This window comes from Taudactylus pleione, unplaced genomic scaffold (assembly GCF_031769625.1).
Source record: "Taudactylus pleione unplaced genomic scaffold, aTauple2 ptg000282l, whole genome shotgun sequence".
Lineage (NCBI taxonomy): Eukaryota > Metazoa > Chordata > Amphibia > Anura > Myobatrachidae > Taudactylus > Taudactylus pleione.
In genome coordinates, this window is record NW_028284684.1 from 1,684,750 (window position 1) to 1,707,033 (window position 22,284).

The 22,284-nt window shown below is 44.4% G+C and overlaps 1 protein-coding gene across 1 annotated transcript in view; it reads right to left on the reverse strand.

The window, feature by feature from the left end:
* Nucleotides 1-22,284, reverse strand: part of MMP17 (matrix metallopeptidase 17) — a 172,423-nt gene that overhangs the window by 94,080 nt on the left and 56,059 nt on the right. The gene's annotated exons all lie outside the window — the stretch shown is intronic.

Sequence of the window (22,284 nt, forward strand, 5' to 3'; positions counted from 1 at the left end):
GCCGGCCGATGGCCCACAGAGTATCCAATGCTGTGTTGGCCAACACAGCCAACACAGCTCATCTACGTAATGCAGCAGTAGACGTGATGCATCCTGCTTGCGAGCAGCTTAGCTATTCCGTATGAAGCTGAATCAGGCCCTTATTCTTTATAGAAGAATACATGCTTATATAGTTTCTATACTTTGTGACAATAAAGTGCTCATCTGCTTACTACCTTATGCTATTGTGAGTATCTGACCATCTATGCCCATTATCGTTCGTCTTGAGGCAGGCCACTATAGTGCTGGCCATTATTTTTCTGCCCGCAGCCACCGTTAATTGTATCGGGACTCACATCATAGAAACATAGAATTTGACGACAGATAAGAACCACTTGGCCCATCTAGTCTGCCCATTTTTAAACATATTATTACATCAACCCTTATTGATCCTTACTTCTTCTGAAGGATATCCTTATGTCTATCCCATGCATGTTTAAATTGCTCTACTGTCTTAGCCTCTACCACCTCTGATGGGAGGCTATTCCACTTGTCCACTACCCTTTCTGTGAAGTAATTTTTCCTCAAATTTCCCCTGAACCTACCACCCTCCAGTTTTAGAACATGTCCTCTTGTTCTAATGCTTCTCTTTCTTTGAAGAATGTCTCCTTCTTTTACCTTCTTAAAACCCTTTATATATTTGAACGTTTCTATCATGTCCCCCCTTTCCCTTCTCTGCTCCAAACTATACATATTACGATCTTTTAGTCTTTCCTGGTACGTTTTGTGGTGTAGACCTTGCACTATTTTAGTTGCCCTTCTTTGTACAGTCTCTAATGTATTAATATCCTTCTGGAGATATGGCCTCCAAAATTGAACACAGTATTCAAGATGAGGACGTACCAATGACCTGTACAGTGGTATTCTGCTACTGATTCCTCTCCCTATGCAACCAAGCATCTGACTTGCCTTCCTCATTGTTTTGTTACAATGTTTGCTTACCTTTAAGTCACCTGAAATAGTGACTTCTAGATCCCTTTCCTCTTCAGTACAATATAATCCATTAATACTACATTTAGCCTTTGGATTTTTGAGACCCAAGTGCATGTTCTTGCATTTTTTGGCATTAAACTGTAGTTGTCACGTTCTTGACCATTCCCCTAGTCTACCTACATCATCAATCATTTGTTTTACCCCTCCTGGTGGGTCTACCCTGTTGCATACCTTTGTGTCATCTGCAAAAAGGCATAGTTTCCCTTCAATACCATTTACAATGTCACAAATAAAGATATTAAAAAGCACTGGTCCAAGTACAGATCCCTGAGGTACTCCACTGGTAACATTTCCCTCTTGAGACTGCACTCCGTTTACTACAACTCTCTGTTTCCTATCCTGCAGCCATGATCTTATCCATTAAACTATCTTTGTATCTTATCCCATGCTTTCCAGTTTATTTAACAGTCTGCGATGTGGAACAGTGTCAAAAATCCTGATACTGATGATGTCTGCACATCCCAAATGAACACGGAAGTCAGACTACATGCCCACGAAACTTCCACAATATGATCTGTTCCGTGCATCTGCATGGTAGCCCCCCCAGTTGCTGCCCAGAAATGCCCATTTCACGCAAAGAGAGATCCGTCAATGGATGGATCAATCCATCAACACTTTCAATCTCCATCAGAGTCGTAACTAGACTAGACACTGGGCCAGAAAGAGCATTGTCGCCCTCCCCCCCCATTTTACAAATAGATACATAAGACGAGCACCAGAAAAAGGGGCTGGCCTCATGGGGATGAGGCATGACAAATCTGATTTGTCTCATACGATGATGAAGGGGAGGGTACCGATCCCTTTCTACCACTGTTATCCAGGTGTCACTGCCAAATGGCTGTGAATCCAATGGCTACAGTGATGGTACAAAATAATTATGTAATAAAGCTCCAAAGCTCTAAATGTAGGAGAGCACTGGTGAAGCTGTACCTGAAGCAGGATTTGTCCATCAAATGTGCACAAGCCTGAAGCAGGCAGTGTAGATCACTGATTGAAGGTATAGAAAGGGTGCTGCTTGTATTGTATATGCAGCAAATATCAGCGGCAGGGAGATCTGTGTATGTACACTGCGCCGGCAGCTGAACTTACCAACAAGGGTAACTGAGGTGTGCTGGTAACACCTGGGTTGGGAATCGCTGGCTGTGCTCAGGACTGCCATCAGAAATTGTGGGGCAGATAGCTCAATGTGTAATGTGTCTGACTGCCATATGAGAGTGGATAGGTTTGAGGCCCGTGTATGAAAGGAATGAATGAAAAATGATGTGACTGAAGGTGCTTGAGGAGGTGACCAGATGGAGGGGGAGTTGGCCAGGAAGTAGATAGGGGCGGCCAGGAGATGCCGCCAGGGATAAAAGAAGAGGAAGCTACAAATGAGAATGATGGTAAACAGAAAATGGACAGGCCCAAACAGTGCCCCCTGTCCTGCGGTGCCCTGTGCCGTGGCACACGACACACCACCCTAGTTACTACCCTGATCTCATGTGCACATGCATGTTGTGGTTCAGGCGCAGTTTGTGCTTGCTTTCTGCAGCCCATGCAGGGATGCAGAGAGCTGATAGGTGGCCACACCCCCTCCGGAAACCCCCTCAGCAGCTGATCCAGCCCCTCCATCAAGCCTGGGCCCGGGTTATCAGTAATCCCCCTTCCTTAGAGCCAATGCTTGCATGCACAATTTACAGATGTCCGCGAGATACTGTAGGTTTGCTTTTGACCTCAGAATCAGGTCCTAAAAGTGGTCAAAATAGAATGGAGAAAGGGTGTCTTTAATTGAAGCATTTGCATGTCATAGCTGAAAGTCTATATAGGTCCATTTTCATCTGGTTGTTTTAACATCCTCTGGATTGCAGTGGCAGCGAGTTACTGACAGCTGCGCCCATTCTGCGGTGTACTGTGCATAGAGGGCCTGACTCAGCAAGGATCGCTATTGTGATCGCAGCTGCACTTACGTACGCAGTTCAATTGATATATATAGTATGATAGTGTGCTAATTCATTGCGAACGCTATGCCGCAGCAGCAGTACATAAGAACACCCACTTTACCTTACACCATACTTGCCTATCCTCCCGATTTGGTCGGGAGCCTCTCAAAAATCGGGTGCCGCTCCCGACCTCCCGGGAAGACAGGCAAGCCTCCCGGCTGCCGGCGACCCCTCCTATCCCCCCACAATTACATGTAAAGCCACCGCAGCGGGGGACGGCGGTGCCGCGATTGACGTGGAATCGCGTCATTTTGGCCCTGCCCCCTGCTTCACACTACCTGTAATATCGGCAGTGTGTAGCGGGGGTGGGGCCAAAATGATGAGATTGCGTGACTCCACCCCCCGCCCGCAAACACTCGTTGCCTGCCGGCCCCGCCCCCGTTTGCTGGCCACACTCCCCCCCAGTCATGCCGATCTGGCTGCTCTATCCCGGAACGCAAGTATGCCTTACACACATCCGTAATGTTTAGCAAGACTGCAAAACCATCGGTACAATAGAGTACCATCGCAGCCTCATGCATACTTGCACAAGCTAACTTCATCACATGCTATAAGGCCTCAGGCTGAGTAAGGCATCGCAGTGGATTATTTATGCACGCCCATGTAACGGTGTTCAAACGCACCGGTGTGCCTCCATTTCCCGGACCGCCCCCCCGTCACCACCCACAAACGGCACTTCCTGTCAACCACGCTGCGATGGGTCTGCATAGTCACTGCGATCGCAGTTGCCGGTTCGCACACCCGCACTTCGATGCATGCGTAGTAAGCAACAATCGGCCAATTGTGTACATATTAGCAATTAATATTAAACTTAGGGGGGTTCCTCCTCTGCATGTAGGTCATGGGGGGGGAATTCAATTATCTTATGGGTTTACCCCACAGTTAATTAATCGCCCAATTCGATTAGCTGCTAATTACCAGAGGCAGGATTTACACTTTACAGGGAATCAATGGGTTAAGTGAGCATTAACCCCTGGTTCACCGTGCTGGGAAAAGCCTATTTCAGTTAATAGCTACGGTATTTCCCACGCTGAGCGATCAATTATTTATTTATTATTTATTTATTACCAGTTATTTATATAGCGCACACATATTCCGCAGCGCTTTACAGAGAATATTTGGCCATTCACATCAGTCCCAGCCCCAGTGGAGCTTACAATCTTTGGGCCTGATTCAGACCCACTCGCGAGCGGCTGTACGCTCGCAAGTGGGTCGATGGTCTGCACTGAGCATGCGCACGACGGAGGGAGCTCCGTCGTGCGCATGCGCCAGACACGACGAGCGAAGGACTTTCCTTCGCTCGTTGTGTCCGATCAAAGGGGGCGTGCTGTCAATGTTGATTGACAGCACGCCCCCTTTGGTGGGCGTGCCGGGGGCGTGCCTCCCTGACGGGGGCGTTCCCACGGGAACGCCTCCCGTCAGAAGCCGGCCCACTGACATCACTAGTGATGTCAGTGGGAGTGATTTTGGCTCTGATAGAGCCAAAATCACTCCGGAGCTTGCGGTTGAAAACCTCAACCGCAGGCTCCGGCTCGCAATTTCGATGGTCGCGATGGTCACGACCATCGCGGCCATCAAAATGCACGCTCGTATAGCCTGTGGGTGGTGACCCACAGCTATACGAGCGTCCAGGAGGACGCTCCATGAAAAAGGAGCCCGGCCCTCATGCAGAGCGTGCGCTCTGCTCAGAGCATACGGCTCTGAATGAGGGCCTTTGTTCCCTATCACATGCTCACACATACACACTAGGGTTAATTTTATGTTTTGGAGCCAATTAACCTACCAGTATATTTTTGGAGTGTGGGAGGAAACCGGAGCACCCGGAGGAAACCCACGCAAGCACAGGGAGAATATACAAACTCCACACAGTTAGGGCCGCGGTGGGAATCAAACCCACAACCTCAGTGCTGTGAGGCAGCAACGCTAACCATGACACCGTCTGTGCTGCCCTAATTAGCTATGATGCATATCCTGCAGCTAACTGAATTCCTGTCCTTGTCTACAAAGTTCCTGGACTTGTCCGCTAAACAATTGGATCCAGCTTGAAAAGGTTAACTAATCAGCACTCATGTGGAAGGTGTTCTCTGGCCCTGATTCAGAGCCGGATGCTCTGGCAGAGCGCTCGCTCTGAATCAGGGCGTCTTTTTTCTTTTTTATGGAGTGGCCTCCTGGCTGCTCGCATTGTTGTGGGTTGCTACCCACAGCTAATGCGAGCGGCCAGGATGATGGTCGCGATGACGAGACCCTTGTGGTAGGGTCTCGTGGCCGCAAGCCCCAGAGAGCTTTCGGCTCAAACAGGAGAACAGGGAACGCCTCCGTCTGGGCAGCCAACCCCCCGGCCCGCCCACCAAAGGGGGCGTGCTGTCACTCAACATCGACAGCACGCCCCCTTTGGTGCGAGACCCAGAGCGACGGATTCCCCGTCGCTATCCGGGTCTCGCGCATGAGCACGACGGAGCCGGCTCCATCGTGCGCATGCGCTCTGGGCCACCATCGACCCGGTTGAGAGCGCTTAGCGCTTGCGACCGGGTCTGAATCAGGCCCACTGTCCCTGTGCCCTCCTCCCTGTCTTTGGACTCACTGTAAACTGCAATCTTCTCAGTCCTGAAGGCCCTGCAGATGTGGGACCACTGTGTAAGATTCAAAGGATGACAATAGTATTGGGGCACCAAAGTATCACTTTCAGCAAATAAAGTGAGATAAGGTAAGAGGTCAATGGGATATAGGGGTCTATGTGCTAAGCCTTGGAGAGAGATAAAGTGGATGGAGATATAATAGTACCAACAAATCTCCTAACTGTCATTTTACAGGCTGTATTTGAAAATTACATTTAGGAGCTGATTGGTGGGTACTTTACAGGTGCATATCCACTAGCAGATAGTGGAACGACAGTACGATTACAACATTGTAATCGTACAGTAGTTCCTCATTTCTTGTAGTGTCTACACTGAACGATTAGTCATTTAGTGTGGGCACCATCCATCATCCCTGAACATGCCCAATCTGTCGTTATCAGCAGATTGACTGGCATGTTCAGGCGATGATTGATGTTGAAAATGACCAGGGAGCGAGAATCGCTGGTCGTTTTCGACATTTTAATGACCGATTTGTGAATGATTAAAGAGCGATTGAACGATAACGATGTCGTTATTGTTCAATCGCTCATTTTAATCGCCTAGTGGATATACAGCATACCTCCGTCCACTTTATCTCTCTCCAAGACTTAGCAAATAGACCTCAAAATCTCTTACCAGACTTCTTTGTGGGTGTCTGTAATGAATCTTTTAATGGTAAGGGTGGTGTTTGTAGAGGATGCTACACTGGTAAATGGGCTATGCGTAGTGCAAATTATGATACACTGGGGGCAGTGAAATGTGGCATAATCTGAGCTGGGGCATTGTAATGTGGCATAATACAAACTGGGGAACTATAATGTGGCATAATATAAACTGGAGCACTACAATTTGGCATAATATGTACTGATGACATTGTAGTATAATGTGAACTGCGGGCACTGTGGGCCTGATTCAGACTTGGGAATAGAGGCCCTGATTCAGAGCCTCCTGGCCGCTCGCATAGCTGTGGGTGACCACCCACAACTATAACGAGCGGCCAGGAAGATGGTTGCGATGGTCAAGACCATCGGGCTTGCGACGAGACCTAGAGTGCTTTTGGCTCTAACAGAGCCGAAAGCACTCCCACTGACATCACTTGTGATGTCAGTGGGGCCGGCCCCAGACGGTAGGCATGGGAACGCCTCCGTCTGGGCAGCCATGCCCCCGGCCCGCCCACCAAAGGGGGCGTGCTGTCACTCAACATCGACAGCACGCCCCCTTTGGTACGAGACCCGGAGCGACGGATTGCCCGTCGCTATCCGGGTCTCGCGCATGCACATGACGGAGCAGGCTCCGTCGTGTGCATGCACCCTGGGCCACCATCGACCCGCTTGCGAGCGCACAGCGCTCGCGAGCCGGTCTGAATCAGGCCCAGAGTGAGATATCTCTCTCAAATGTGAACCTGAACAAACTATATTCCAATGCAAGGGGTGTAAATACATAAATTTTTTTACATGTGGGTACATACGGGCTGCTTTTGCATGTAGCCCACAAATATTGCACTGCTTTATTATTAATCTACAATTTAGATGTCAGTTTGGACACCTCCCTCCCAAATCTAAATTTCTCTGAACATTTTAAATCTGCCCCACCTGTAGTGCAGCATGATTTCACCAAGATGATCAGTTGAGAGAGATATCTCTCTCTATTCCCAAGTCTGAATCAGGCCTTTTGTCCCATAAGGTGTACTGGCTACAATGTGGCATATTGGGCTCTATTTACTACTATCCGCATTGGTAATGCAGATTGTAGTGTGATATTACCGAGTGAATTCGCATAGGCAATATCACAGGGACTACAAATTCCTTGCAGGGACAGAGCTTACGATAAAGCTCTGTCCCTGCTAATCCCCTTTGGAGCCTTATCACGGTATTTTTGCAAAAAATACCGTGATTAAGTGCCCGTGCATGCGCCGACCATTCGCCGCAGCTAGCCCCCCTCCGGCGCTAAGCCCCGCCCCGACGCTAAGCCCCGCCCCCGCGATCGCTGACCCCCCGCGACCCCTCCCCTAATAGCACTTACCTGCATGCTCCAGGCCTCCGGTGATGTCTTCCATTCCTCCGGTCAGGTGATCTCCCATACTGCACTGGGGCCCGATCACCTGATGACTGGGCAGCAGTGCACTGTGGGAGACCAGCTGACCGGAGGGGAGACATCACCAGAGGCCCGATCACCGGTCCCTGGAGTCAGGTAAGTAATTTTTTTTTTTACTATTTTTTTTTTCTTTTTTTTTACAGTAATCAGATTGCGGTCTGTTTAGACCACACAGCTGATTACAGGGACCGACTCCCGGCTCTGCTCTCCCCGTTAAAGCAGGGCAGGAGGCCGGTAACTGGGGGAGACCCTGGATAACGCCACCTCCAGGTGGCGTTATTATCACAGGGTTTCCCCGGTATTTTTTTCACATTTATTTTTAGTAACTATGGTCAGATCACATTTCCCATTACAATTATGGGAAATGCGATCTGCTTTACTAAAAATAAGTGATACTTAGGGGTTGGAGTAGAATTTTACGACTTCTACTCCAATTGCCCTGTAATAACTATAGGTGATACTAAAATAATGTGAAAAGGGTGTGAAAACACCCTTTTTCACATTATTTTAGTAAAAATAATGTTGATAAATAGAGCCCATAGTGAGCTAGAGGCAGTATTATATGTCATAATATGATCTGGGAGCACTATATGGAGTGATGTGAACTAGGGCACTGCTACGGGGTATAAAATGAACTATAGGGAATTACTATGGGGCAGTGGCGGCTCCAAAGGTCCAGCTGCAGCGCAGTCCAAAATTAAAATAGGGAAGCTACTCCATTTGCCAGTGAATTCCGGACGGCAATGTTTAGCAGCGTTTGGAAGGGCTGTTGATGCGGCTCCCCTATTTGTATTTTGGGCTGCGCTGCAGCCCCACTGATTGTTAGAGATCTGCACAGTATCTACACTAGGCATGTGCAGATTTCTATATATGAGTACACTCGCAGTACCCCTAAGCCGCAGCATGATTGATAGAGGCAGGCCCAGCCTGCAATCCTGAAAATGTAGGCATGTTGCAAGCTTAAACTGAGCAAGCTTAATCAGATGGGCGATGACTGCAGCCATCATGACCGATGTTCGCAATGGTGATCCGATGCTGCGTCTTCGGACACTCGTATCTGCAATGCTGTCATGGGGCGTCTTTTGTACTCAGAATCCTCCTGCAGCATTACAATATTTTTTCATTGTTGCTGTGTCCAAAGACGCATCAACGATGAGAATAGTGTAAAACTCTGAATCAGGCCTTATATACAAAGTGGTAAGAAGATATGTGTTTGGCCAGCAAGACACATTCATACTGTGTAATAAAACAGTTATGGAAATATGGAAAATAATTAACCAGTCAGGCTGAGATACTGGTGGAGGCAATATTCTGGCAGATTCATTTGTATTAAACAACAGAATAATATATATAAGTAACTGGTGCTAACACTTTTCCAAAAATTGTGTATACATAAAAGTCACTTAAATATCATTCTAGTAGTTAATTTTCCAATGTGAATATTAAAAGAAATAAAAGTTTGTGGGAAATAGTATAAAAAGAAGTAATACTAAAGTATATATATATATATATATATATATATATATATATATATTGGGATGTTTTCCCTTTTCCTGACAACTTTAATTTATATGATATAACTATGTTTAATACAAGAAGTATGTTTTTTTTTAGACTCTCTCCTACAACCTATTCTGTAGACCATGTACAGTGTTAATTATTAATACTGTATTACATACACTGTCCAGTGTATAAGGAGACCAATATGTAAATATATGTCCCGTGCCAGAGCTATGTATATCTGCCGCTCCCCAAGGCTCTCAGACTTGCTCCAATGCTCAGATAGAGTTCTTAAAAGAGCTAAAACACACAAACCAACCTCCAGGGAGCTGGTAGTCAAGCACAGGAACAACAATTTTCCTGACACTACTGCTGAAGCCCTCGGGCAGCATCACTGTACAGTTTTGCCTAATTTGGCACCCAAGAAGCAATGCCCTAGACCAGGGCCGAAACTAGGATTTTTGTCACCCGGGGCAAGACAGTGATTTGTCGCCCCTCTTTTTTCTTCACTTTAGTAAATACCCCAGATCTCTATCCAGTTGAGAATATGTGGCACTATTTGAAAATTGCAAAAGCGTCATTCAACCAACCTGGAACTACCCAATCAGACTTGAAGCTATTATTACAGTGAAGGTAGTTCTACCTAATACTAGTCTGCAGCATTTATCAGTTTTTATTAAAAAAAAAAAAAAACTACAGATAAGGTAAATTTTCATATTTAGAATAATTTTTTTAAGAGTCTGCTAATTCACTTTCATTATACTGTCTAGAACAATCTGTCATTTTTAATACAGAAAAATCTATTTACTTTTACAAATTTGAATACTATTGCAAGTCACTGCATATGTGTCTGGCATTATCACTTATACAAAATTGTGCATACATAAAACAGACAAACGCTAGATTTTGAGAGGGAGGTTTCTATGGGCTCTATTTATTATCATTATTTTTACTAAAATGAAGTGAAAAAGGTAAAGTTACTAAAGGGCAATTGGAGTAGAATTCGTAGAATTCTACTCCAACCCCTAAGTATCACTTATGTTTAGTAATCAGATCACATTTCCCATAATTGTAATGAGAAATGTGGTCTGTCTGGTAGTTACTAAAAATAATTTGTGAAAAAAATACCGGGGAAAGCCCTGTGATAATAACACCACCTGGAGGTGGCGTTATCCAGGGTCTCCCCTGGTTACCGGGCTCCTGCTCTGCTCTAACAGGCAGAGCAGAGCCCGGAGCCGGCCCCAGTGTTCAGCTGTGTGGTCTAAACAGACCATACGCTGATCTCTGCTAAAAAAAAAAATATATGAAAATAGTAAAGTAAAAAAAATAACTTATCCGAGTCCAGGGACCGGAGATCGTGTCTCCGCTGATGTCCTCTCTCCAGTCAGCTGGTCTCCCAGCCTGCACTGGGACCCGGTCATCAGGTGACTGGGTCCCAGTGCAGGATGGGATGTCAGCTGACCGGAGCCACAGAGGACATCACCGGAGCCCCGATCACTGCAGGTAAGTGCAATTAAGTGAGGGTGGGTTGCGGGGGGGCCCGTCGCAATTGCAGGGGACGGGGCTTAGTGATGGGGCGGGGCTTAATGGTGGCTGGGCGGCGAATGCACGGCCACTTGTCATGGTATTTTTTGCGAAAATACCATGATAAGTTTGCGGAAGGGATTCGCAAGGACAGAGCTTTATCGCAAGCTCTGTCCCTGCAAGGGATTTTTAGTGATATTGCCTGAATTTGCAATGCGAATTCGGTTGGTAATATCACACTACAATCTGCATTCAAAATGTGGATTGTAGTAAATAGAGCCCTATATGCGGCTAGCTCATGACGAGAACATAATTACCACTTAACAAGCTATAGTCTGTCTAACGAAAAGTGCAGTGTATGTAATACCTCAGACATAAACAGGGACAGTGATCACAGTCATTAGGCTGAATAACATTCAGCTCAGCCCAGCCTATCTGAGCTGAATGTTTATTTTATTCCTGGATATGGGCCCCTACTTGGATTGTGGGAATCGGTTTGGGACGTCATAACGTCTCTCCCATAGTGCCCGTGGGGGGAGCTGGAAGCCCGTAATTCAGGAGAGAACTCCAGCTTATGGCTACAGCAGCGCTGCAGGGAAGCAGCCGGGCACCCGCTGGTAATAAAATCCCAGCGGGCGTTTGGCAAATGGAGCCTTCCTGCAACACCGGGTGCAGAGGCGCTGACGTATGCAGGGGCTATGGGCACCACCAGCCCCCCCCCCCCCTAGTTGCGGCCCTGGCTAGACCAGCGGTGGCCAACCTGAGGCTCTCAAGCCGCATGCGGCTCTTTTATTGATGTGATGCGTCTAGCACTGCAACTGTGACGCTGGCCTCTGAAGTGATCAGAGGCTAAAGAAGCCTCTGACCTATTCAGAGGCCAGCGTTCACAGTGATGCAGTGTGCGGGTGACATAATTACATCACCAGTGATATGAGAAGCCTGCGTGCCTGCTGGATCTAGTTAGATCCAGGCAGCGAGAGCGGGAGTCCTGTAAGCGTGAAGCCAGCAATCCGATGTAAGTACTGGGGGCACTACTTTAGGGGGCACTGCATATGGGGCACAATTACAGGGGCACTGCACAAGGTGCACAGCAACAGGGGGCACTGCATATGGGGCACAACTACAGGGAGCACTGCATAATGGGCACTACTACAGGGGGCTTTACATAATGGGCACTACTACAAGGGGCATTGCATAAGGGGCATTCAAAAATGATTGAAAACAAGGAAGTCCCACTAATAAAAAATTACAGCAACGTAAAAGGTAAAAAAAGGTAAACAATAAATCATAGTGGGAAGATTATGTAAATTGTGTATTTTCAATGTGATGGGCTCGCCCCCAGCATGACTAACAATGGGGTGTGACACAAGGTCATGCTCCTGTAAATGTCATACCAAAGGCGTGCTCACAGAAATGGGGTGTGGCCTTGTGACATCTAGGCCATGCCCCATTTTTGCGTGTACACCTTTGGCTCGAGCATGCTATCGGCTCTTTAACTTTACTACAGATATTTTTGACTGGTTGGCCACCCCGGCTTTAGACAGTGTCAATGGAATCTCTCTGGGGCAGCTGGAAGCCCCTCTGGTGTAACCATTTAGCAGTTGCTGCAGGGTCTTCCTGGGGCTGTTGCCAGGACTCCTCCACCAGGTCATTCTAGAACAGGGAACCTCCGGCCACTGTACAAAATCACCATTAGTCTTTGGGGCCTATTCATCATCACTTATTTTTCACAAAAGAATGTGAAATTAAAATTTCACATACTTTTGTGAAAAATAAGTGTCAGGGCTATTCATCAAGTTCCGAAAAAGCATTTTTTTTCGGAACTTGATGGTGTTACTGAACGCCACTTTGAGATGACGTTCAGCACCCGATAACCTTCACAGACTGCTGTTTACACAGTAGCCTGTGAAGATTTAGAAGGCAGCCACAGCAGAGGGATCTGTTCAGATCCCTGCCTGCTGTGTCTGCACTGCCGAGCCCTGGAGCTCTTACTCCGGGGCACAGCAGACACCGACGCAATGGAAAAGGTGAGAGGGGATGCGGCGAGGGAGGGGGGACACTGGAATACCAGCGGAGTGGGCAGGCATCGAACATACGTGGGGGGACACCGGACACCCACGGGGGGCATCGGACACCCGCAGAGGGGGCATCGGGCAACCGCGGGAGGGGGGGTGTGCAACGAACACCCAGGTGGGTGGGAGGGAGGCCGGAAAACAGACACCGGAGGCGCTGCAGTGTGGAGGAGGTGAGCCAGCGTGGGAATTAGAGGGGGGGGAGCCATACAGCAGTGAGGAAATCCTTGTGGATACCTCAGCTGCATGGGGAAAAGTATCACTTTCTGAAAGCTGACTCCGCAAAAAGGGAAGCTTTTCGGAAGTGATACTTTTGTTAGTGAGGCATGATGATTGCCTCCAAAACATCTTTTAAACTCGCAGCAAGTTTAAAACATAATTATCACTAGTGATAATTATGTCATGACGAATAGGCCCCTTTGGGGTCTATTTACTACAATCCGCATTGGTAATGCAGATTCCATTGTGATATTACTGACTGAATTCGCATTGCGAATTCAGGCAATATCACAGGGATTTACTACAAATCCCTTGCAGGGACAGAGCTTGCGAGAAAGCTCTGTCCCTGCGAATCCCCTCCGCACACTAGTCACGGTATTTTCGCAAAAAAATACCGTGACTAGTGCCCCGCGAATGTGCTGACCGACTGTCGCTGCTACCCCGCCGGCGCTAAGCCCTGTCCCCCATCGTTAAGCCCCGCCCCCATAATCACGGACCCCCCCGCAACCCCCCCTCTCCCTTAATTACACTTACCTGCATGATCCGGACTCCGGTGATGTCTTCCATGTCCTCCGGTCAGGTGATATCCCATACTGCACTGGGACCCATGGAAGACCAGCTGACCGGAGGGAGGACATCACCCGGGGCCCCGACCACCGGTCCCTGGAGTAAGGCAAGTAAAAATGTTTTATTTTTTTTACAGTGTATCAGTGTGCGGTCTGTTTAAACCACACAGCTGATTACTGGGGCCGACTCCCGGCCCTGCTCTCCCCGTTAGAGCCGGGCAGGAGTCCAGTAACCGGGGGAGACCCTGGATAACGCCACCTCCAGGTGGCGTTATTATCACAGGGCTTTCCCCAGTATTTTTTCACAATTTATTTTTAGTAACTCTGGTTGGATCACATTTCCCATTACAATTATGGGAAATGCGATCTGCTTACTAAAAATAAGTGATACTTAGGGGTTGGAGTAGAATTTTATGAATTCTACTCCAATTGCCCTATAGTAACTGTAGGTGAAACTAAAATAATGTGAAAAGGGTGTGAAAACACCCTTTTTCACTCTATTTTAGTAAAAATAATGTTAATAAATAGAGCCCTTTGTCTTTTAACTTGAATATATTTTTCCATAGCTATATACAAGGTTTGCTGCACCTGCAACATAAATAACACCGGGCACACATTTTTATTATGTAAAACATATCCTGCAGCATATTGGGGGAAGAGGGATCCACCACAAGGGTATTATAACAACTGAACTTAGTTTCTCAGCTATGTATTTAACAAAAATGTTAATTAAACCTGTCTAATGACAAGATGTAAAAACATGGTGCCATGTGCACAAATGTAACCTTTAATGTAACAATCTTCTGAGTCTATACGCAATAACATAAGTAGCTGGAAGAACAGAACTTAAAAGTGCTTTTCATATCAAGGGCATAGAAAAGCTGTGGATGGAACTCCTGTTGAGTGGTTTGCATAGTCTGATTAGTACTGGTGTGTGTGACTGGGATAACAATCTAAAGAACTGTAACCATCTTTATTACATGAAAGTACTTAAAAGAAGAACTTTCATGGAATAGCAGAGCACTGCTAGTTTTACATCGGGGACCAATATATGAAAGCACTTTCAAAATACTTGATAACTGTAAGGATATTCTGACCTGGTAGGAATATATTGTAATCTGATTATAGGCCTGATGTCAAATCAAAGAGATTTAAAAAAAAACAAAAAACGATAAGAATTATTTTCGTCTAATTTTCACTATAAATATCATGGGAATGAAAGAAAAAGTCTATCACTATAAATTTCAGTGTGTTTTTCGTTAAACTTTGATTTTTCTTTCTTTTTTTTTTTTCAAAATATTTTTTTCTATTGTACATTAATGAGACCCTTATGTATCATTGTTGTATCATGAATTTGTTACAAAACTTATTATAAATTTTTTCAACAGTACTTTCTTGTAATCAAAATGACCATTAGTTTATATATATATATATATATATATATATATATATATATTCCAGAATAGCGGCATCTGTAAAAACCACTCGACAGCAGGATCTGTACATGTAATACACGTTTTAGATAATACACCATTCATAGATACGATCCAATAAAAACAACACAGAACAACACTATCCACTTAATCCAAGTCGTATATGCTGCAAATAACACTGAATACTTTTGCTATCAAATAGGTACAGATGAAAACCCTCTCTAATCACACCATGTAAAATGATGCCATAACAGACTCGATACATAATGTGCCAAAATGTTTAGAAAATCTAAAAATCAGCCATATCTGTTGCTCAAACCCCGCAACTAGAATACTAAGTTGAATAACTCCAATTCCAGACGATTCCATGATCATATGTTACATAGTGAATATAAAGACTTAAAAAATCATAGCTGCTAGATCATATGCACATACATCAGTTGTTATCTACAAAAAACAATGGAGACCCAAGTTGTCATTTAAGCCCCTAGGAGTTAGGGTGCCTAGTCTGTGAATCCACCATGACTCGCACTGAAGGAGTCTTAATGATCTGTCCACCCCTCCAATCGTGGGATGGACATGATCAATCAAAATGTACCGTAATGTTGACAGGCTATGGCCAGCTTGGACAAAATGTCTAGCCACAGGCTGGCCACTCGAGCCAGAGCTAATGGCAGCCCTTATGGCTCACTGATGCAGGGCCATTCTGTCCCTTAGGGTCCTATCAGTTTTGCCCACATAACTGAGTCCGTAAGTTCATGTAATTAGATATATGACAAACATGGTGGTACAACTTAATCTATGTCTAATGAAGAGACGTCTACTACTATGTGGATTGGTAAAGCTATCTCCAGTCGTAAGATACTGTATCTGCAGGTCAGAGAGTTCAAGCACTTAAAACAACCATTTTTCTGTGTTAGAAAGTGTACCCCCTTTCTCTTCTCAATTTTACTAATATCCATTTTTACAACCCAACTACGGATATTCTTCCCTCGTGTATAACAGGGCATAAGATTGGTATCACCAAGATTTAATTCAGAATCATTTTGTATTATAGGCCGGTGCCTCTTTGTTACTGCATTAATCATAGGACTAGAAGTATTGAAATGATTCACCCATGGTAGGCGTTTCCTATCACTTTGTTTGTTCCTATACTTAAGTAACTCCTCAAGAGGGATCCTCATGGCCGTATCCTTTGCTTTTAATAGGGCTCCTTTATCATATCCCCTCTCCATAAATTTGATGCCCATTTCGTCCATCTTGATACCCACATCCTCAATACTGCTGCAAATACGCTTCGCCTGATGAATTGTGAGTAGGACAATCCATATATAGAGGATTTGGGATGGAAGCTATTTGCATGCAGCAGTGTGTTGCGGTCCATGGGTTTGTTATATAATGATGTGCTAATGATGCCATCACTGACAATTACTTAAACAACAAGGAAATGGACCATTTTGTTATCCATGTTATAGGTAAATGTAATCGGACTAGAGGTGATGTTATGAGCTTCAATACATTTCACTAATGCCTGTTTAGTTCCACTCCAAATGATAAAGGTGTCGACTATATATCGAGTATAGAAACATATAGACCCAGAAATCAGTATAGATGAAAAGAATATATCTTCCTCTTCAACAAACATGTACACATTGGTATATGATGGGGCCACATTGGACGCCAATGCGTACATGTTTGTTGAAGAGGAGGAGATATTCTTTTCATCTATACTGATTTCTGGGTCTATATGTTTCTATACTAGATAAATAGACGACACCTTTATCATTTGGAGTGGAACTAAACAGGCATTAGTGAAATGTATTGAAGCTCATAACATCACCTCTAGTCCGATTAAATTTACCTATAACGTGGATAACAAAATGGTCCATTTCCTTGATGTTCAAGTAATTGTCAGTGATGGCATCATTAGCACATCATTATATAACAAACCCATGGACCGCAACACACTGCTGCATGCAAATAGCTTCCATCCCAAATCCTCTAAATATGGATTGCCTACTCTCAATTCATTCAGGCGAAGCGTATTTTCAGCAGTATTGAGGATGCGGGTATCAAGATGGATGAAATGGGCATCAAATTTATGGAGAGGGGATATGATAAAGGAGCCCTATTAAAAGCAAAGGATAGGGCCATGAGGATCCCTCGTGAGGAGTTACTTAAGTATAGGAACAAACAAAGTGATAGGAAACGCCTACCATGGGTGAATCATTTCAATACTTGAGAGTGCTTGAACTCTCTGACCTGCAGATACAGTATCTTACGACTGGAGATAGCTTTACCAATCCACATAGTGGTAGACGTCTCTTCATTAGACACAGATTAAGTTGTACCACCAAGTTTGTCATATATCTATTTATATGTCTTTGCGGACTCAGTTATGTGGGCAAAACTGATAGGACCCTAAGGGACAGAATGGCCCTGCATCAGTCAGCCATAAGGGCTGCCATTAGCTCTGGCTCGAGTGGCCAGCCTGTGGCTAGACATTTTGTCCAAGCTGGCCATAGCCTGTCAACGTTACGATACATTTTGATTGATCATGTCCGTCCCACGATTGGAGGGGTGGACAGATCATTAAGACTCCTTCAGTGCGAGTCATGGTGGATTCACAGACTAGGCACCCTAACTCCTAGGGGCTTAAATGACAACTTGGGTCTCCATTGTTTTTTGTAGATAACAACTGATGTATGTGCATATGATCTAGCAGCTATGACTTTTTAAGTCTTTATATTCACTATGTAACATATGATCATGGAATCGGCTGAAATCGGAGTTATTCCCCTTAGTATTCTAGTTGCGGGGTTTGAGCAACAGATATGGCTGATTTTTAGATTTTCTAAACATTTTGGCACATTATGTATCGAGTCTGTTATGGCATCATTTTACATGGTGTGATTAGAGAGGGTTTTCATCTGTACCTATCTGATAGCGAAAGTATTCAGTGTTATTTGCAGCATATACGACTTGGATTAAGTGGATAGTGTTGTTCTGTGTTGTTTTTAGTGGATCGTATCAATGAATGGTGTTTGATCTAAAATGTGTATTATGTTTAACATACTTTGTAATGTTGGGACCCTTTAATTATTGCTTCACCTGTAATGTATAGTTACCATGACAACAAGGGCGCGCCAGTGACGTCATTGTCGGGCGCCCGCCGGACAGGACGCGGAAGTTGTGGGAGTGTGCACGGGGATGGTGATGGTATAAAAGTAAGTGTGTTTTTGTATTACATGTTATATCCTGATGACGATGTAGAAGTAAACATCAAAACGTTGATTGCTGATCCTGCTGTCGAGTGGTTATTACAGATGCCGCTATTCTGTAATATATATTGGAGCCCTGCTTAGGTGCTTCTATGGCGGGCACCTGGATCATACATGTATTATAAGGGAGTGCCACCTGCAGTGTTCTTTTGTGTGTGTATATATATATATTTAATAAATCTTGCACTCACACCAACTTTAAATTGTCGCCATAGGGGTGCCACTAGGATTCCTGAAATCCAAATCATACAAGAAAAGTCACAGTATTTGTGTACAATGGCACTCTCCAAAGTTTTCTTTAAAACAGATAATGCTTTAATAGGATGTTAAGTTGCCGTCCTTAGTAGACATAAGCAAAAAGTGTCATCAAATGGTGCGTCAACGTTTCGGTCCTATTATGGACCTTCCTCAGGACATTTAATTTCCCATCACAAGACAACAGTAGACAACTGTCAAAATGTCACAACATTATCTGTATGGTACGAAAAAACAATGTCACCATGTTGGTACTACTAAATAGTAGCTTCCAATTGATATGCCGGCTAAATGCAGAATCCACAGGCAGGCTAGGGACGCACAGCCCAAGTCGTCAACACATGCCTGCTGAAATGGTGTGTGCATCATGCGGATAGAGCAATATGCAGAATGACTACCAAGCCAACTAACTATCTGCATCTACAGAATGTCCAGTATTGCATTTCTATGCTTTCTCTTGAGTGGAATGAGCAGAAAAAAACATTTTTTTCTCCACACACATAATGTACTCAGCACTATGTACAAAATGGCCTTCCTCAGAAGTGAAGTCGTTTTTAATTCCAGAACAACATTTCTGCTCGTTTACTATACACAACAATGATGTAAGGATCTAGTTTGAATAGGCAGTAAGCCATTGGGTTAACCTCATTAGAGATGAATGAACTTGGCTGAAAGCTTTTACTACACAATACACTGTACGGTCTTCAATGAGTTCAACTACAGGAAGTAAAGAAACACTTTAAGCTGCAGTAATAAATTAGTGAACACACACAAAGGCAGCTGAGAAATTCTGTTTCAATAATCATATCAATTGAAATCAACCCATGAAAGAGTGTCCTAATTACCAATGATGTGCAATTAGCTGTAAAAGTTATTAGCCTGGAAATGAGTTTAGCAAATCATTTTAATTTTGCAGAATGGAAACAAAGCGAGATGTGTACAGTTCCCTGTTTAGCTCTAGCAATGTTTTTATAAATAGGGTGTAGTTACACATTCTGTACAGTTTCAGCAAATTGTAATTTGTTAGCATAAGGGAACAGTTACAATTATTTACTGAGAATGCAAAATGCAATATCTGTCATGCAGGATAATTTATCAACTGAATAAAGGTACATGTCCAGCAAGAAAAGGCATGGAAGGCTATGAGGTTATTTATGATGCACAATGGAAACAATTCTGTATTGCACCACCGCACATATATGGTCCAACTGCGTGTCTACTCTCCACTCTCAGGAGATGGCTTTACAAACTAGAAGTGTGCCTATGGGTGCATCAATGTGGACAGATCTCAACAGGTGCAATGTGCCAACTTGTAAATGCCACATACAAAGCGCCACCTCTCTAATGGGCCTATTCATGAAACGATAAATGGCCCGGTAACCATACGGAAACGCTAGTTTCCGCATATTTAAGTTACCATGCCATTCATCATCAGGGATTTGATAGGATCCCCTTGGTATTCAGCGAGGAAAGTTTTCGGTGTTTGCTGCCGAGAACAAGCGCCATCTTCAGACAGCGTTTGTTCTCGGATCCCCGCTCCTTCCTATGGGAAGAAGTTCCGGGGATGCAAAGAGAGATCCCAGCGGATCCCTCCGCCTCCTCCTCACTACCTCCCTGGCGGCTGTGTGCATGTGTGACCTCAGGTCACGCATGCGTAGCCGGGACGCCGGGGAGGAGGTAAGTAACACAGCTACTTCTGTAACTAACCACTATCCATACAATGTATTACTCCTAAGAGTACGAGCATATATGTGCTATGCACACAGATGTGCTAAGTAATTTTGCTGTTCAAAACTACAGTAACAGTGGTTCCCAAACTTTCTAGAATCACAGCTCCCTACAGTATCAGCATGTTTATTAGAACACTCCGAAGTAAATTGTGCTTATATGCCATCCTTAGGGTCAGTTCTATGGTTTTGGACATGGGCGCAATTATGTTTATTCACATATTTTATGATTGGCAGCCCCCAACACTGGTTTTGCCTATTATATTGACTACAAATAATTTGAATTGGTCCTGGACCACCAACCTGTGGCATCCCAGTTTGGGGGAACCACTGTCATATAATGTACTTATTAATAACATATTCTCATGTATATATTTCATATGTAATTGTGAACTTTGTGATATTACTGCATTTAGAATAAGCTAACCTCGGAAATACATATTCAGCTCAAAAAGAGTGGACCATAATTCAAATATACAGTACAAGAAATTTGTTCTCCTTTTCCAGGCATATCTTGTCTTCACTGACGTGTACATTCCATAATGGAACACTAGTGTAATAAACTAAATAAGTTTGCCAGGTCTTTAGTACATATGATTAACTGGCTGAGTGAGTGACAGAAAAAGTCATTTACTGTAGCCTTCTAAAAGGCAAGCTATTGTTGATCCTGAATTTCTGCTGTGCTTTAAAGTATTTTATGTTCTCTAGCCAGAAAGCTCTAGCTGTGTTGAGGACTCTGACAATATGGATGGCTGAAAACACCACCTGGCATGTCATTGGCATTGTTACAGCAAATGAAGAGGGGCTGTGTTCCCCACTGGTAAGAGTAATGTCAGTAGAGTGCATGCTGGGATTGCTAAAAGCTCGGTTAGTGGAATGATCTATCACCATAAAAAGCACAAAAGGAAAAGTAAAGCCCATTCCTCAACCATTCTACACCAAAGTTATGTACAGAGGTTGGAAACTTCTAAAATGGCTGGTGCTTATTTATTTTGCATTACATTCATCACAGTATGATCATACTAAGAGAAGTGAGATTGATAGCTTTTAGTCTAATTCAATCGGAGATAATCCTGTCAACCTCAGGACTCTACTGTAACTAGGAAGGAAGTCCGCATTACCTTTTAGCAAATTCATTTATAATTGTCACTCTACTAGGTCCAGTCCAGGAGTGGTAAAGTTCAACATTTTCACTTTAATAATTCCCTATAGTCACTTCCTCTTGGTAAGCGAAGAGGAATCTACATTCTTTTGGTCTAGATTCACTTCCAATTAGTATTTAATGGTGGTCAACCTATGCCTATTTTAAGGACAGGAACACTGCCAAGTTTGTCTCTTGGCTCTCTATGCAAAGTATACTACTTATTGTTTCATTCTAGTTTGATTGGGAGCTCTTGTTATTTACTTCTACTTATTAATGTAGTTCTTCTCTTCTTATAGTTCTTCAATTGCTGAACGGCAGATAGCAATCTAGGGTTTGAGAGTCCCACAATATGTGCAATAGCTGGTGCTGTGTATGTAACCTTGAGGGGTGTGATCAATAGAAACCACAGTAATACCCCTTTTACACCACAGCTAAAACCTGGGTTATTGCCGGATTAACGTGGGTGGGTAACTGCTAGATGTAAAATGGACCAGGGTTGCTGCAGTGTAAATGGGTAACCCCAACCCATGTCCTGTTTACAGGATGGTGATTTCCAGATTTTCCGGCGCTTGGAAATGATGTAATCTCCAAGCGCCGGCAGACCATTTTCACTGCACCCGTGTGCAGTGTGAATGGCGCCAACCCGGGAATAACCCGGATCGGCACCGCGGTCTAAAGGGCAGCTGTTGAAGGTTCTGACCAAGTTCGGAACCGTGTTCCAAATACCAGGTCAGACCTGGGAATTAAGTGTAAAAGTGGTATTACATTTACCTGCCAATAATATGGCTGAGACGGAGCCAGAACCCAATTCCATTACCATAATTACCACCACCAATCCCAATG